Source organism: Dendropsophus ebraccatus, chromosome 2 (genome assembly GCF_027789765.1).
Source record: "Dendropsophus ebraccatus isolate aDenEbr1 chromosome 2, aDenEbr1.pat, whole genome shotgun sequence".
Classification (NCBI taxonomy): domain Eukaryota; kingdom Metazoa; phylum Chordata; class Amphibia; order Anura; family Hylidae; genus Dendropsophus; species Dendropsophus ebraccatus.
Genome location: NC_091455.1, coordinates 34,204,862 through 34,223,160, shown reverse-complemented (window position 1 = coordinate 34,223,160; position 18,299 = coordinate 34,204,862). Strand labels below are relative to the sequence as shown.

The following is an 18,299-nucleotide window of genomic DNA, read 5'->3' as shown; positions in this document are numbered from 1 at the left end:
GTCCTTACTGGAGGGATATCTGGCTACTTCTGTGTTCCGAGACTCTTAAATGAGGCTCCATGGGCTCTTCTTTTGCCTTTAGTGTTGAGCAGACTTGAGAAAACTATCCAGGTTCAGCAACAGCATTTGATTCCCGGCATTTGGAGAAGTTGGTGCCGCTGTGGGGCTGACAGGGAAACATGGACACAGGATCCCTAGGGCAGCATCAAACTTCTCCAGATGGGGTAAGTTGCAGAACCCAGAAAGTTTCCTCAAGTCTACTCAACACCAACCTAACCACCATGATCATCATGAAAGGTATCCGTGTACACTGAAATGCCTAGGATATCTTTTGGCTTGCACTAGGATCCATAACTAAGGAGAGTGACGTCAATCAGAATCCCGCATTGCCACAGAAAATTAACCTGTGTGAACTTGCGTGCAGTACTATCGGCCGGAGCATCTCCTAAGTTCAGAAGATTTCTCCCTGCTGATCAACTTCTCTGCATTGCACTAACCACCATGTCTTGTAAATACAGATGAGCGAATTTACAGAAAGATTAGGTTCACAAATCCCCAAACACTCAGTATTTGACTCCTGGTGGCTATAGAAGATGGATGCAGTCCTAGGACCTATGGCTGTTCTCCAGATGAGCGCAACTTGACCATGCTTGAGTCTGATCATTCGACACTTGATTTCTGGTGGCTGAAGAAGGTGGATGCAGCCCTAGGAAGTCTGGGAAAACAAGGAATGCCGAATGACCAGACTCGAGCATGCTTGAGTTGGGCTCATCTCTATTGGACATATATAAAAACCTATAATTTTAGCCTGGTAAATGGCTACCCTACCACACTAATAAAAAAAAAAATTATATTTATATAAATAAATAAATATATATATATATATATATATATATATATATATATATATATATACACACACACACACACACACACACATATATACATACACACACACACACACACTAATCCACGCTAATAAGTTCCGGAGCTCTGCCCTGCTTGCGTCGGTGCACATCTCCGCCAGCTCCATAGACACCATTCTATAGCCGGGCCGATTCCGCCATCCACCGAAAGAATTGACATGTCGGTTCTTTGGGCGGAAGGCGGAATCAGCCTGGCCATAGAATGGTGTCTGTGGAGCTGGCGGATATGTGCAGCACCGCAACCTGGGCGGACCACCGGAAATCCGATGGAACTTATTCGTGCGGATTCCGTAGTGTGAACTCACCCTTATGTGTAAAAGAAAAAAACACCTTACTTTCCTATGTAAATTAAAGAATAAAAAAAGGTTATAGTTCTTAGAAGGTGGTAATGAATTTACCGCACCATAAAGGGCAAAAACTGTGGCAGTAAGGGGTTAAGGGTAAATTATCTTTAATACGGAAATCTAGAAACATTTCTGATAAGTGAGAAGACATTACCTCAGCCATCCGGCCGATTATTCCTTGATATAGGACCAGAAGTATTAATAATGTTTGACTCTAAAACGTTCCATTTAGCGTTCAGATTCCCCAGGATATGAAGAATGACATTAGCGCAGAAGCAGAGCTGTGACACTGCGGTGAGAAGGTTACATTGCTGACGGATCGGGGGATCGTAGTTTTATGTACACACACTTGAAGCCGTCTCCGAATGGATGTCATTATTATCCATTATTCCCCATATAATGTAATAAATGTGACATTGAAGCTATGAAATTGTGTTATTTCAAATACGACCTCCATTTACCGTAAGCTGCGTTCTGCAGGACAGCAAATTGCTTCCTTCTTCTAGACTCATGATCTACATTGTCATACTGATTACCTTCTCTATGGGTAAACCCAGCATAAAAAATAGTAATAATTACAATAAAAACAGAATGTACTTGTCCCTCCTGAATAATAGAATAGCATTACCAATAGAAAGGAGCCGTAGTGACTCCATGCCGATGATATATACTGTGGCTGCAAAGGCCAGTGTGGTGAATCTAAATCATATATAACTGTATAGACTGTGACATAACTACAGGAATTAAACTAACATTATGGATTTAAAGTGGAGGTTCACCTTTTCACAATGGTCTTGTTGATTTACTGTAGTTCATTTACTGGTGACTGGATATCCATTCCATTAAAGGGGTACTATAGTGAAAAAAAGTTTTTTCCAATCAACTGGTTTATAGATTTGTAATTTACCTCTATTTAAAAATATCAAGTCTTCCAGAACTTATCAGCTGCTATATGTCCTGGAGGAAGTGATACAATTATTGTCTGACAAAATAATAGTTCCGTTATTTATATAGCACCATGTTTTTCAGCAGTGTTGTACAGGGAACGTCATCTCTCAGATCAGTACCTGTCCCCCATAAGGTTCAAAATCTAATGGTCCTATTCCACAAAGTGATTTTTCGACGAGTAATGATAGACGATCTCAAAAGAGCGCTATGGCGAACGACCTGCAACCGTTCACCCAATTATATGGAATGATGATCTTTACTTATGATCGTTCTTGCGGTCACCCTGTCGTCGCTACTGCGTTCGTCTCTAATACGAACGACTGAACGATGTCTTATTGCACCAAACCATGCGCAAACGATCAACAATAAAACTCGCTCCAAATTCTATCAAGCGACCAACAATTTCTCGTTGCCTGCTATTACACTTAACGATTATGGTTCAATTACAAACAATCTAACGATTTCTTAAACGTTAATCGTCCCGTGGAATATGGCCCTAACGTCCAAATTCACTTACATTGTGATGGTGGCTGACAGGCTGCAGAATATTTCGACTAGGCCTCATTCACACTTTCAATATTTCTCATAACCATATATTATGTGCGTAATCTTTGTCCACAGTCTGAAGAAAATTTGCCTATAGTGCATCTGCAATTCACAAAACTGAGGAGAATTTTTTAAAATTAAGGTGATCCTTACTTTTTGCAACATCTGCAAAAAAAATGCGGATACAGTAGACGTCTATGAACTAATCTGTTCAGCAATTACGGGCCCTACTATGACATGTCCTTCTTTTTGTACGGCAGGGCTTGTGGATCTGCAGAACTATGAATAGTGTGAACAGTCCAATCGAAAGCAATGGGCCCTAAATCTGTTTGTAATTGTGCATCTGCAGTTTACGAAAGGTGTGAATAAGGCCTTAGGGTAGCTTCACACATACCGGATCCGCAGCGGATTTCACACTGCGAGTTTTCATTCTACTGCGGATATGTAACCCGGCCCCTTTAACCCCTTGCAGCCCACCGCTGAGAGCATACATTACCTGCTCGGCGCCGCGGCTGCATATGAGGCTCCCGGCTCCAGTCCTGCTCAGCCAATCAGTGCTGCCGTGCACTGATTGGCTGAGCAGGACCGATGGGAGCTGGGAGCCGGGAGCCTCACATGCAGCCGCGGCGCCGAGCAGGTAATGTATGCTCTTGGCGGTGGGCTGCGGGGGGTTAACTCACATAGTCACAGCGGGAAGTCAATCCCGCTGCGAGTACGTGCTCTCATAGGGATGAATGGCACTAGATCCGGTACATGTGAAGGTCCCCTCAAGGTGACTGTTTAAAAGTTATACTCTCCAAAAGAGATGAGCGAAGCAGATTCATTTTGCTTTGGATTAAGCAAAACTAATCTGTGCTCATATCCCTTACGCTGTTGGTTCCTTTCAGGATACTACCTGAAAAATGCCTGGAAAACATGGATCTAGCCAGGGCTGTATCCATATTTTACAGGCGGTCCATGGGCGGTATCCTCCCTCTGCACAGGGAATATGAGCACAGATCAGTTTTGCTTCATCCAAAGCAAAACAAATCTGCTTCACTCATCTCTACTCTCCAACCATTAGGAACCCCACTGAGAATGGAGGTCAGTTGTCCTTCGTGTGAACACTGCTCTATTCGTTCTCAATGGGACATAACTCAGCGCTTATCTTTACTAAGTTTGGAAATCCTATAGCCACTGAACAGAGCAGTTGTAAGGTGTATATTGCATTTCCATTTACTCAGGGAACAGCTGACCTCCATCGGTGGGGATCCCAGCCAACTTTTAAAGAATTTTAATCTTGGGATAACCCCTTTTAATTCTTTTCTAGCCCCCTGATTTTATTAGTTTATTTTTTTGGACAATGACAGAGCAGCTTAGGTTCATGTCTTTTTGACATTGGGCTGTGGAGAGGAGGAGCTCGGTAATCATAGGAGGAGGAGCTGGAAAAATTAATGAGATTAGGGGTCAGGAGGTGGGGGCTCCTCTTTCGGACGTGTGACAGGCTCTCTAATATTGAGGCCACATAAATCTTTGCTGTCAGCGGATCTGTTGGTGTGGGCATACACTCATAGGGGGACATGCTGGAGGTACTGGTATGCTGATCTTAAATAAAACCCTGACTTAGAATAACTAAGGGACGCACGCCTCTTAGTAAATATGGCTCAACCTGCGCATGTTGCAGAAACTCACACTTGCTCCGGAGCAGGTGTGGATGTCTGCCATGGTTTACACCTCTTTCCAGGTGTAAATCATAATAAATTTAGGTGCCATGCCTCCTCCCCATCAGGTGGGCGGGGCTTACAACAGGCATACGCTATGGGCATCTGTTTAATAAATATGCCCCATAGAGTACTCATATAGATGTGGCTCTTATCTGGAGGCTTTATGGGACTATCTGGGGGAATCATATGGCACCAGTGCGTAGGAATACATATGCTGGTGTAAGGGTATAGCCACACTAAGGAAATCACGCAGATAACTTGCCGCAGATTCCATCACTCGTCCCCGCGCGCTCCCGCTTTACTCTCCGCCGTCCCATAGACTCCATTCTATGGTCACGCAGATTCCCCTGTCCGGCCAAAGAATTGACCTGACAATACTTTTGCCGGACAGCAAAATCTGCCTGCGCATAAAATGGAGCCAATGGGACCGGCGGAACTTCAAGATGGAGCGCATGTGGTGGGGGATGGGTGGAGAGTGACAGAATCTGCGGCAAGTTATCGGCATGGTTTCCTTAGTGTGCAAATACCCTTAGGGGATGATATAGTTTACTGGGGTTATAAAAGGGATGATATAGTGGCATTTTTGGGCAGTAGAAATTCAATATTATTATTAATATTATAAGCATACAAAAATTGCATTCATTATTTTGGGTTTTTTCTTTTGTAAGGTACTTTGCTTTACTTTAGTCAGTAATGATAGAAGATGTAAATCCAGTAGCTATACCAGACGTCCCAGTACTAGAGATACCAATACTAGAAGTAAATCCAGCACAATACAAGAAGGTCTAAACTACCCCTAGACATTACACGCAGGTTAAAAAGTTGTTTAGGCAAACCCAATCTCTCTCCTTAACAAGTACATTTGGCTCAGCCGTGTTCTTTCTATTGATGGACGAGAGGTTATATCTAATAATAATCTTTCTTTGGCCGGTGTGGTCATCAATTGCTCAATCAAGCCAAAAACACTAGGAGTTACCGCAAGGGTACAAACACACTGGGCGTATCCGCAGCGGATTTTTTTCCTTCCGGCTGCCGGAGCGCATACATCACCTTCTCCGCGCTCCGACTTGGTTCAGGGCTTCCCGGCACGTCCCGCTCGGCCAATCAGTGCGTGGCCCTGCTGCAGCGCACTGATTGGCTAAGCGGGACGTGAAGACGCTGGGAGCCCCGAAGCAGGCCGGAGCGGGGAGCAGGTGATGCATACGCTCTGGCGGCCGGGAGGTTAAGGGGCAGGCTTTTGACATACTCACAGTGGGATGTGCATCCCGCTGCGAGTTTGTCAGCCCATTGAGTGCACGGGAAAGGGATTCGCAGCAAGAAATCCGCTGCGGATAAGCCCAGTGTGTTTGTACCCTAACGAGAAAAAAAACTATGGGGGGCATTTATGAAAACTGTCCCCGTCCCCAATTACCCTGCCAGATTCACTAAGAGGTGCACATCTCTTAGTGAAGGCGGCCCGACCTGTGCCTGCTCCTGAGATGTAGATTTCTGCCATGATGTAGGCCTGCAGGCGTAAACCATGGTAACTCTGGCGTGGGGGAGGCATGCCCCCCTGCGCACCCATCAGGTGAAAGGGATATGGTTGGCGTCCACAAGCTTTCATAAATGTCCCATGTGTTAACATCTTTTAAGAATATTAAGAAATGGAAACAATGAAACAAAGAGTAATACAAATGTTCTGTGCAGTAAAGCGGTGTTAGTCGTCGTTCTCAGCAAGTGCTCGGCATCACTTAGTGTAATCCCTCCATTACTAAGCATCTCCCACAAGAGCTGTTTGTTTTATTGTTTCCCACAGAAACTGGGTTAGTGAGTTTACGTGGGAATCCAGCAGCTGTCAACCTTTGAGTCTGTGCTGGTAAGATAGGAACTCGGAGCAAAGACTAAAATTACAAAATGTAATGTCAATGAAACAAAAGCAGATAGGAGCCGCACAACTTCACTGGCAATGTGCGCTGCTCCTGCTGCGGGGAAGCAGATAAAAGTCTGCCGGCACTGAATTCCCCAAAAGCACAGGGGGTTCTGGAACGGCAAAGAGGGGGGTTCTGGGAAAACAACACACTTGGCAGGAAAGACGTTACAGGACAACGTCTGCGGCTCGGACTGAAGGAGGAGGGACCTACTTTGAGTCACAGTCACATTTGTTTCTCTGATTCATTGGCTTCTGTTGAGCAGAATGACTTTTAGTTATTACTGGCACCGTGTAATCATGGAGCAGGAAATTACTTGTAAATGAGTAATGAAAAGAACCACGTCTAGATATGGGAAGACGTCTATCAAACTAGAGCAGCCTGCAGCTCTCCGGGCGTTGTGGGACTACAACTCTCAGGAGTCTGCGCTCAGCTATGAGAAGGACTAATATAGTGGAACAAACTTTATTAAACTGTACAACAATATAGTTAAAGGAGAAGTCCAAGACAAAAAATAATGGTCAGTATGGGTAGGGGGAGGAACATAATAAAGAGCCTATACTTACCAGTCCCCATTCCCTTGCACCACTGTGCCCTGCTTCTGGACCCCTGCCGTGATTTAGAGCCTTATCCCAGTTCAGCAGCCGCCACTAATCAAATACCGATCGCTCGGGTTCGGATGGACTCGAACCTGAACCCGGTTCGCTCATCTCTAACGAGCAGCAATACATTAAAAAAGGCCGACCACCAGACAACCCCTAATAGAACTGAGCTGCAAAACCCACACCCAAACTGAAGACAGGAGAGGTGCTGATCCTGGGAAAATGCAGCAATTTTTTGTTTTTCTTTTTAAGTCTGGATGACACTGTTAAGGGGACACTGTGCAGAGGTTATTTATCCCAGTATAAACTCTTTTTAATGGTAAGCTAGCTAAACTTCCCAAAGTATGTGTAGGTGCAGGTATCTGCGTACCTGGCAGTAGCTCCATAGGGGAATACAGATCCCTTACTCAGCCTCATACTGTGGATTCGCTTCTCTTTGACTTCTCTTTCCTTTCTCTTTCACCCAGTGCAGCCTTACTTGCTGACAGACCTCTGTCCTGAATTTAGCTCCTTCTCAAGCTCTGCTACCATTTTTCTGACTGTGCACAAGTTCATATTTTTTCTTGGATCAACTTTGTATTATTTTAGAAAGCAATAGTATACCCGCTTTAAGTAAATGCGTTGCAAAGATTTTTGTTTTAATTGTCCAGATCGTAAAATATGTTCTTTTATCTATTCTGTTTCTAATTTCCAATCATATTTTTGAATTGACAATTTTTAGGACATTGTTATGGGGTCTGCCATCTTGCCCCAAGACCCATAGACACAATAGTGTGTCCCAAATCCTATTCACATGAATGGGAGAGGTTTCTGGGCATGCTCTGTGACCTATGCAGAAGTCATTCCACAGGGGGAGGAGGCTGAGCTCTAAGCATCAACTTTTGTGAAAAATCCTCTTATCTATAGATTGGTGTCACCTTTCAATGAGGAGGATATTGCTGGAAAGTAATAACCACAGAACGGGAAGTATCCACTTATTATTTGGCCTGGTGGCCAGACTGGGAACTGCGTGATTTCAGGATAATTTTATAATATAGATGGAAACAGAAAGCTAGAATACAAAATGAAGCGCTAGGGGAAATTTCATCTCCATGCTCATTATTGGTAGGGGTCCCAGTGGTTTTACCCCCCCCCCCCCCAATCAGTTGTTATATCCTATCCTGTGGATAGGGGCTAACCTCCTATGATGGGAATACCCTTTAAACTTGATCTAATAACTGCCTATGGGAGATTTATACTTGAAAATGCAGTTTTGCTTACACTTTTAAGTAATCTTCCATCTTTTATTACTGCTTTTTTAGGCTTTTCTTTTTTAATCTAGTTTAGCTCAAAAAAGCAGAAAGTCTGCAATGTGTGTTCTCATCCTAAAACTGGAAATCGACAAATCCATCTTTACAGAGAATAGCCTTCTATCCGGGCTCTACATCTCCTTCCATTCCAATGATGACTTTTCTCATCCACAAGTTCTCAGTTTTTAATGAAAAAGAATTGAAAGGTTTTTATCACTTACCAACCGCTATGTGATACACAGAAGCACTGGCGTCATTCACTGATAAACTTGCCGGGTCAATATGAGCTGTTCAGCGAGAGACTATATACAGGTGGATGGGAGGGGGGGCAGTGGGTAGCTGTTCATTCTTCTTGCCCACTTGTCCGCCCATGAACCCACTTGAATAGGCAAAACAGCAAACAAAATCCTTGAGGAAAAACAATACCTCTACAGTGCACAAGAGATTCTTACGGCTATAAAACAACATGGTTTCAATTAAAGGATAGGGTCACCTTAGGTGAACGTATACTAATATATCAGGCAATTGTAAAGCACCTAATATAAGATGAGAGAGATGATAAAGTGAGCCCATATGACATGCAATCCAACTCTAAGTATGCTATTTGTGCAAAGTTCCTAAAGGGGTACTCCAAAGAAAAATTAATTTACTTCTATTAAAAAAAAAAAGTCTTCTAGTACTTATCAGCTGCTATATGTCCTGCAGGAAGTGGTGTATTTTTTCCAGTCTGACACAGTGCTCTCTGCTGCCACCTCTGTCCATGTCAGGAACTGTCCAGAGCAGGAGTGGTTTTCTATGGGAATTTTCTGCTGCTCTGGGCAGCAATATTTTTTCCCAGCTCTGGAGACCCGGAAATGCTTTTTCTATTGTCATATTCAGTATAGATGAGTCTAAAATATGTATATACTTTTGAAAATAAACTACATTTTATGTTCATATACCAGAAGCTGAGCTTGCTCCATAGTAGTTGAGGACTGGCTGCTATCAGCAGCCCGGTCCTCACAGTTAATGACAGTCTTCCAGTACTTCTAAGCTGCTGTATGTCCTGCAAGTGGTGCATTGTTTCCAGTCTGGAGAGAAGGAGAGGTTTTCTATGGGGATTTGCTACTGCTCGGGACAGTTCCTGACATGGACAGAGGTGGCAGCAGAGAGCACTGTGTCAGACTGGAAAGAATACACCACTTCCTGCAGGACATACAGCAGCTGATAAGTACTAGAAGATGAGAAACAAATTACAAATCCCTTGCACTTTCTGACACCAGATTTGAAAGAAAAAAAATTGCTGGAGTACCCCTTTAACTTAAAAAATGGTTTTGCTAAACTGAAAATCCATTACAAAAACCATTATAGTATATGTATCTGCAGATACTTTAGAAAACATTCTCATCATCTTACATACAGGGCATAATAACCTGAGCATATTGCTTATAAGCATTCAGTCTTCTTGTTTTCTACTAAATAGGCAGCTGGTTGCACTGAAAAAACATGAAGGGAAAAGGTTGCTGAAAACCAAGCGTAACAGGCAGGCAGAGGGTTGTGCGTCCTCTAATGTGGTCCCGGGAGCAAGCAATGGAAACGCTTCTATTTATTTTAGAAAGAGCGATCTGACAGATAAAAGACGCCTACATTTAAACAAAAAAATTAAACTAGAATTTTAATAATGCCGCCCGAGGCACAGCGTTACAAGAATCTTCTTTATAGCATGGCACATACAATAATATGTCATCTTGGATTATTTATTTCATTGTTCTGTGCAACAATATAATTCCTACCACAATGTAAATCTGTATAGACATTTCATAGGAAACACATGCTGATAATATTTCAGATTTCAAATGGTGCTTAGACTTCCAGCTGTGGCAGATAGAACTAGCGCTGTTCTAGTGCTTGAGATCTAAGCTTTACATAACCTCAAATAATATGGTGGTATCGACCCTGACCACCACACAGCATACTTACCTGGTCTTCTTTCAGACTTCTCCATTCTGGTAGTGCTATCACTCTACTTCTGGGTCCTAGCAGGAGCCAGCTCTTTTAGATTTAAAGCGACTCTGTACCATCGGATAGCTGCTTTTAATCCATGATCTGTCCTGGGGTCCGTTCGGAAGGTGATGCAGTTATTGTCCTAAAAAAATACTTTTAAACTTGCAGCCCTGTGTCAAAGTGTCGTGGCCTAGAGTGTCTGTGCCCTAGGCTTGCACAGCCCCTCCGTCCCTCCACATCATTAGGAATGCCCCAGCCAGGACTTCTCCTATTCATCACCTGCCTGAACACTGCACAAGGGCCTTAACAATCCAGCCCATGTGCCGTGTTCATACAGGTGATGAATAGGAGAAATCCTGCCCTGGGGTATTCCTAATGGTGAAAAGGGTGGGGAGAAGGGACAGAGGGGCGTCGCAATCCTAGGGCATAGACACTGTCGGCCACGCCAATTTGACACAGGGCTGCAAGTTTAAAAGTTGTTTTTAGGACAATAACTGCATCACCTGCCGAACGGACCCCAGGACAGATCTTGGATTAAAAGCAGCTGAAGATACAAGCGGCAAGGGGGGGGTGGGCGGGGGCAGAGTGTGGGTACAGAGTCACTTTAAAAGGGCCAGCATGTCATACTTTGCATCTTGTTACTGACCTCTGCTCTGCCGGACCTACATATATGAACACCTTTTGGCCACCTGTAAAGCCGCCATAAACACTGGTTAAAAGTTGGACAATCCAACTGATTTGGGACCAGTTAACCCCAAAATGTGTATAGAGGCCTCAGGGTTCTCCAGACAGAGGAAGTTAGGAAGAGAAGGGTCGGACATGAGACGTAATTCAACTCTTTTGTTTTTTGGGAAGAAGCCATGACTGTCTGGCAGTGGCTTCCCCTTCCTCTCTCCATTCAGTGGAGATGAACGGCCAAGCTGAAGGTTCAAATGTATGGGAGGGACTGGTAGAGAAAGCTGTCGGCTGAAGGAGCATTTAGACAACAGTTATATTGACCTGTATGGGTTTTTTTTTCTTTTTTTTTTTTTAGCATTAATGTCCTATAGTGATTCATGAAGGTATAGTATATTGGCACCTATAATAATAAGATCCTACAGTAATTTTTGAAGATGAGCATTCAATCTTTTTCTTTTCTTTTTTTTAAATGCATTTAACCTTGCTTGGTACTTAACGATTCTTATGTTTGCTGTCTATCCTGTCCTGTCCCTTATGTCCACCGACATCATCAGTGATGTCAGGAGAGCCCCATATGCCTTATACTGCCACCCACTGCGATCAGCCGGAAGAGTTGACAAAATGATATCTGATATGTGCACACAGATTCTGCCGCTCCCCCCCGCACGCAGCCGCGCATCTCCACCTGTGCCATAGACTCCACTCTATGGTCAGGCAGATTCTGCCACCCGCCCAAAGAATGAGCCCGTTCATTCTTTGCACAGACAGCGGAATCTGCCTGTGCATAGAATGGAGTCTATGGCACAGGTGGAGATTCGCGGCCGCATGCGGGGGCGAGCTGCAGAATCCGCAGTGGGTGATTCGCCAGGGTTCCGTAGTGTGCACATTACCTAAAAGAGGCTGAATTTTACTCAAAATTCTGTCCTGTTTCTTTAATGGGACTTTTTTTTGCCTCTCCGCTCAAAGAATGAACAAAACCCAGGTTTCTTAGACCTCGCTCCTTGGCATAATTCCCATTCTACATAACAGCAATACAGAGGATCAATAGCAAGGACTGGTAAGCTTCTTAGAATAGAGATGAGCCTGACTCGAACAGGCTTGACTCAGATTGTTCTGCATTTGAATAGCAGTGGCTGATGGAACTTGGATGCAGCCCTAGGGAGTCTGGGAAAACATGGATACAGCCATGCTCAAGTTACGCTCATCTCTACTGGTAAACAATAAACCCTAATAAATACGCACTAAACTGAGTATGTGTGATATTTATTGTTAATTTTTAGGGGCTAGTTTTTCCACGTAACCCCCCACCACATGCCAAGAGGTGTTCAATATTCTCAAACTTTCCATCATTGTCCTTTCATACCTTTTTCCATACTAGTTGCTAAAATTTCAGCACATATTAAATTCTTGGTCTGAATATCTAGAAGCTTTTCAAGCTCTAGTAAAGATGCAGATGGGATCTTAAACCAAATTGCTAAATTGACAATAGACAAAGCGGAGCTCTGAGGACGGCGTTTAAGCTCTTCTTGCCAAATTGTTCTTAAAATTTTTTTGTCTGAAACTATTTTTCCCGAATAGACCATTCTGATTATTGCTCTCACAAGGCATTGGCACCACCTGATTGTAATAAGGCCTCATTAGCCGCGGACCGCAACTTCTTTCACGGGGAAAATAAGAGCATTCAGACTTTCATTAGTGAGGATTCTTGAAAACGGGGCTCAGGGAAATGAAAGCAATGTGATGTTTGCACATAACAGACCCTGTGATCATCTATCATGAGCTCCTGATGTTACAGCCTAATAGAGATGCAGCCGAGTAACCCCTGGCACGGCCTCATATATTCTATAGAAGCAGCCATCGCTGGATGACAGGACTCTTTGTAAAAAATTACTAAAGATTAATGGTTTAATCTGAATAAATTAATGTCATTAAAATTATCCACATTTTCTTTTTAACAAACTGTCTACTCAGATTTCCTACAGACACATAATAAAATAATGGACCGGGGGAGGGGAAAAAAAAGTGTGTTGGTAAATTACAGTGGCTGGTGGTTTTGACATTGTTTTCTACCATCAAATGTAGATATAGTCCGACAGCATCCAAGGTAGTGTTTCAAAAGGCTTTATTAGCACATTTAGCGACATTTCGACCTTGCGGTCTTTATCAAGCATACATACATGATAAAGACTGCAAGGTCGAAACGTCGCTACATGTACCTGATGTGCTAATAAAGCCTTTAAAACTCTACCTTGGATGCTGTCGGACTACCTACATTTGATGTTCCTATGGCCAGCTACTAGGATTGCTGACCTTCTGGCGTGCATTTGCGTGGTTTACCACCATCTTGAACGCTAGCCTACCGGTGCTGTTGGACCCTGTTACTAGCGATGAGCGATCAGCATAAGGAACGCCTAGAAAACTGGGATACAGCCTATGCCATAGGCTGTATCCCAGTTTTCTAGGCGTTCCTTACGCTGTATCCACCCGCTGCATGGAGCCGGCAGACAGCGGGAGTCAGATGCCGAGATTTCTGGTTCGTACGAACCAGAAATCCGGCAGGTTCGCTCATCTCTACCTGTTACGTGCTATTGTTTTCTATCAGTCGCCCCTCATTGTGGTTGCCTTTTATCGGAAAATGGTTTCTGGAATTTATGTGGGCTGTGAGCTGAAACTTTGAAAGAGGACACTATGGATTTACTGTAATGGGTATATCTAGGTGATTTGTGTGGATCTGACTGCTGGACTCGGGCATGTGCCAGTTGCGTTTATCTCTAATTATTGGGATCAGAACACACAGGGCATTGCAGCATGTTGAATATGGGGACAGACCAGACAGAGTGACCTTGCTCTCCACCTACAAATGTTCCTGCAATAAGCACTTGAGCATCTAAACTGTGCCATGGAGAAAGAAGAAGCTAGTCTGATGAATCAGGCTTTAGTAAATGGCCTGGTGAAGGTGCATCACTTACCTGGGCAAGAGGTGGCACCAGGATGCACTATGGAAAGAAGACAAGCCGGAGAATGCAGTGTAATGATCTGGTATTGTCCTGGTGGAAACCTCGGACCTTTGCATCATGTGGAGGTTACTATGACATGTACCTCCTACCTAAACATTGTATCTAATTGAAGCTGCCACTATTCACACCACAAAAACTCAACTTTTGGAACAGTAATCAAGGTGTTGACTCCAAATTCCCCAGATCACAATCCAATGTAGCATCTGTGAGTATACAACACTTAGAGACTGTACCTGACATCTTACAGCACCTGCTGCTAATGGTGCCTCCACACAGAGAGATTTATCTGACAGATTTTTGAAGCCAAAGCTAGGAATTAGATTTAAAAAGAGGAGAAATCTCAGTCTTTCCTTTATGACCTGTTCTCTGTTTATAGTCTGTTCCGGCCTTTGGCTTCAAAAATCTGTCAGAAAAATCTCTCTGTGTAAAGGCACCCTAGAATCCAGGCCTGGATGGATCAGTACATAATCCTATCACACATACACACACAAAAAAGAATTGCAAAAATACCATAGTTGCCAACAGTCCAAGATTTAATGTCATGTGTTTGTGCCGGCAAGCCCCAAGGAGGAATTAACTATGGGTGGGGGATTGCTTTCCCGGTATCTTGTACTCAGTGTAATGAAGGTCTCCCAGCTTTCCCAGCATCTTGTAGTCAGTATGATGGAAGTCACCCAGCTTTCCAGCATCTTATACTCAGTATGATCGAGGTCACCCAGCTTTCCCAGCATCTTGTACTCAGTGTAATGGAGATCACCCAGCTTTCCCAGCACCTTATACTTAGTATGATGGAGGTCACCCAGCTTTCCCACCATCTTGTACTCAGTATGAGGGAGGTCACTCAGCTTTCCCAGCATCTTGTACTCAGTGTAATGGAGGTCACCCAGCTTTCCCAGCACCTTATACTTAGTATGATGGAGGTCACCCAGCTTTCCCACCATCTTGTACTCAGTATGAGGGAGGTCACCCAGCTTCCCCAACATATTGTACTCAGTATAATTAAGGTCACCCAGCTTTCACAGCATCTTATACTCAGTATGATGGGGATTACCCAGCCTTACCAGCACCTACTTACCATGAGTATGCCTTACCAGCATACTCAGTATGATCGAGGTCACCCTGCTTTCCTAGCATCTTGTTATCAGTATGATGGAGGTCACCCAAAATTTCCCAGCATCTTATACTCAGTATGATGGAGGTCACCCAGCTTTCCCAGCATCTTGTAGTCAGTATGATGGAGGTCACCCAGCTTTCCAAGCATCTTGTTATCAGTATGATGGAGGTCACCCAGCTTCTTGTATTCAGTATGATGGGGGTCACCCAGCTTTCCCAGCATCTTATACTCCGTATAATATGGGTCACCCACATTTCCCAGCATCTTATACTCCGTATGATGGAGGTCACCCAAATTTCCCAGCATCTTATACTCTGTATAATGGAGATGACGCAGCTTTCCTAGCATTTTGTACTAATTTTTCCATTATATCATTTGTCAGTAACATTTCATGTGTCTGAGGTCATGTCAAATATTACTGCAAATAAAAGCAATTGAAATTCAAAGTTGAGTGAAACCGAGCGTGCAGCATTCGATTAGCGTTGGATGCAGCTCTACGGCTGCCTGGAAAACATGGATAGAGCTGTAGGCTGTAACCATGTTTACCAGGACTCCCTAGGGCTGCATCCAACGCTAATCGAATGCCGCACGCTCTCCCTCTCCGCCTGTGCTATAGACACCATTCTGTGCACGGGCAGATTGCGCATTCCACCGAATAGCGGAATCAGCCGGCCCATAGAATGGTGTCTATGAAGCCATCGGAAAGACGCACGGCCGGGAGCGCGTTCTAGTGACGGGATTCGGCTGAATTTATTCGCGAGAATTCCTTAGTCTAAATCCGCCCTCATACACCCACATGTGCTTAGGTAATTAGAGCCGTGTTTCCCAACCGCTGGCTCTGAAGGACTCGCGCAACTACAACTCCCATAACACACAGGGCATGATGGGAGTTGTAACTTTGCAACTGCCAAAACTGTCAGGACAACTGCAGCTTTATAACAATGAAAAGGCTGTCAGGGCAGGATGGGAGTTGTAGTTTTGTTACAATGAACGCTGTCAGGGCAGGATGGGAGTTGTAGCTTTATAACAATGAACGCTGTCAGGGCAGGATGGGAGTTGTAGTTTTGTAACAATGAACGCTGTCAGGGCAGGATGGGAGTTGTAGCTTTATAACAATGAACGCTGTCAGGGCAGGATGGGAGTTGTAGTTTTGTAACAATGAACACTGTCAGGGCAGGATGGGAGTTGTAGCTTTGTAACAATGAACGCTGTCAGGGCAGGATGGGAGTTGTAGTTTTGTAACAATGAACGCTGTCAGGGCAGGATGGGAGTTGTAGCTTTATAACAATGAACGCTGTCAGGGCAGGATGGGAGTTGTAGTTTTGTAACAATGAAAAGGCTGTCAGGGCAGGATGGGAGTTGTAGTTTTGTAACAATGAACGCTGTCAGGGCAGGATGGGAGTTGTAGTTGTGTAACAGCTGGAGAGCCACAGATTAGGGAACACTGTTTAGTTTCACTTTCAGGAAAGTCTGTGCAAACAGGACTGACAGCACATCTTGTCTAAGGATTATATAAGGTCATACAAAAAAAAACTTAAAAGACAAAAATTCCAGAATGAATTGTGCTCCACAACACACATTTTATAACCAATAACCCACATTATAACGTGTTCACTCCACTTACCAACTATCAAAGAAGCTTTCAAGTGTCCCTCTGTCACAAGAGGCCGACCTCTCTGTACCCCCTCTGTCTCCACTGTGCGCTACCTTAAACGTTAACTCGTTTGATATCTTTTGGACTCCAGAAAAATGGCCGCCACCCGAGCTGGACGGACCTGACGAGCGGACACCTTCCTGCTTAATTAGGGCATCAAACCTTTCCTCTTTCACAACAACACTTCGTTTACTTCCTGAAAAGGAGGTACTAAGTGTCACGAGGGGAGTTTGTATTCAGTCAGGTGTTACTATAATGAGAACAAGAAGTGCATGATAATGGCTGATTATCTTATTTTAGAGAAGAGATTATATCATGTTTTGGAATTGAAATGAATGTAAGACAGGGATTGTTTTATTGCACAGTGATGCTCTTCTGTTTTCAAACACCCCTGTTCAAAAGTGGTACGATCCGGAGTTTTAGAGTGGAAACACAGGTTTTTTGTAATGTCATCAGTAGGGGAGATTTATATAATCTCATGTAGAGGAAGAATGGAGCAGTTTCCCATAGCAACCAGAGTTCAGCTTTCATTTTCCAGACGCCATTTTAAAAATGAAAGCTGATTGGTTACTATGGCAACTGCTCCACTGGGTTTGATAAATCTTCCCCAGTGAGTGAGGAAGGGAGCAGCCTCTTACATGGTGATAGCTTATATAGACAAGTCCCAATGAGGCATCACAGAATAGGAATATTACTAGTTTATTAGAATTTTTCCAGTCACCCTATTTACTTTTAGTGCCATCCAGTCACTTTTCTCACATATATTGTAAACGTCTCTATAACTATGTCTGATGATTGCAGGATGATATCAGACACGTCACAATATAAATTATGCAGCGTGATAAAAAACAAAATAAATAAATGGTATACAGCCCTCTAAATCAGTCTTCTCCAAGCTGCATCTCTCTGGCTTTGCAAAACTACAATGCACTCTATGCCCCAATAGCCTGGGGCTGCCTGGGCATGATGGGACTTGTAGTTTTGCAATGGACAGAGAGACAAATTATGGCTCTAAATAAGGGATGGGGAACCTTCGGCCCTCCAGCTGTTGCAAAACTACAATTACCATCATGCCTGAACAGCCAAAGCTTCGTTTTGGCTGTCCAGGCATGATGCGAATTGTAGTTTTGCAACAGCTGGAGGGCCATCCCTGCTCTCAATCAATTATTCCTTACATCCTGAGAACAAGGATGTGGAAAAATAAAGTGATCAGCCCACCTGCATGACCACCATAGCCAGTGATCCATTTATCATTCCCTATGAGGCTACTCAACTTGTCTCTCCAGAAAAGCCTACTAAAGTGGTGCCTTGGTTTAAGAGTAACTTGGATTAAGAGCGTTTCACAAGAAGAGCTCACAGTTTCTCAAAATTGTAACTTGGTTTAAAGAGGATGTACCATAAGATACATCCTCTTTAATCTGACCCAGGGATAGAACGGCGCTGTCACGGGGAAGCCGATGCCACGGTCCGTTTTTTTGAACCGTGGCCTGGTTCCTGTATATGGCGCCGTTCTATCCACAGGTACCTCGCCGGGGTGAAGCACAGGAGGCAGGCCGGCCCTCTCCCAGTGGGCGGAATCCCCTGCCCC

The 18,299-nt window shown here is 43.9% G+C and overlaps 1 protein-coding gene across 1 annotated transcript in view; it reads right to left on the bottom strand.

Annotated features, from left to right (window-relative positions):
- The window catches only part of CPQ (carboxypeptidase Q), a 358,322-nt gene extending 341,468 nt beyond the window's left edge, over positions 1-16,854 (bottom strand). Inside the window, exon 1 of the mRNA XM_069957319.1 lies at positions 16,682-16,854. The gene's annotated coding sequence lies outside the window, so the exon portion shown is untranslated. The remainder of the gene's footprint in view (positions 1-16,681) is intronic.
- Positions 16,855-18,299: the final 1,445 nt, after the last annotated feature.